Source organism: Cydia fagiglandana, chromosome 12 (genome assembly GCF_963556715.1).
Source record: "Cydia fagiglandana chromosome 12, ilCydFagi1.1, whole genome shotgun sequence".
In the NCBI taxonomy this organism is placed as follows: Eukaryota; Metazoa; Arthropoda; class Insecta; order Lepidoptera; family Tortricidae; genus Cydia; species Cydia fagiglandana.
The window spans coordinates 3,742,161-3,742,374 of record NC_085943.1 but is presented as its reverse complement, the minus strand read 5'-3'; positions in this window follow the sequence as shown (position 1 = coordinate 3,742,374).

Sequence of the window (214 nt, the reverse complement as noted above, 5' to 3'; positions counted from 1 at the left end):
GAAATATAAACTAACTGATTAAATTGTCAAACTTCTGCCTGTCACTTTGCACAGCGATATTATTGGCAAGTTTTTCAATAATCCAGTAACTTTGTCGAATTTTGTAACCTGGCTATTTTGCGTCAAATCCGGTAGTTCTGATTTTTTGCAGGCTTGTTTATGATGTTGGCCCAATGAATAATCCAAGTTTGTGACTTCGAGCGCCGAACGCAAC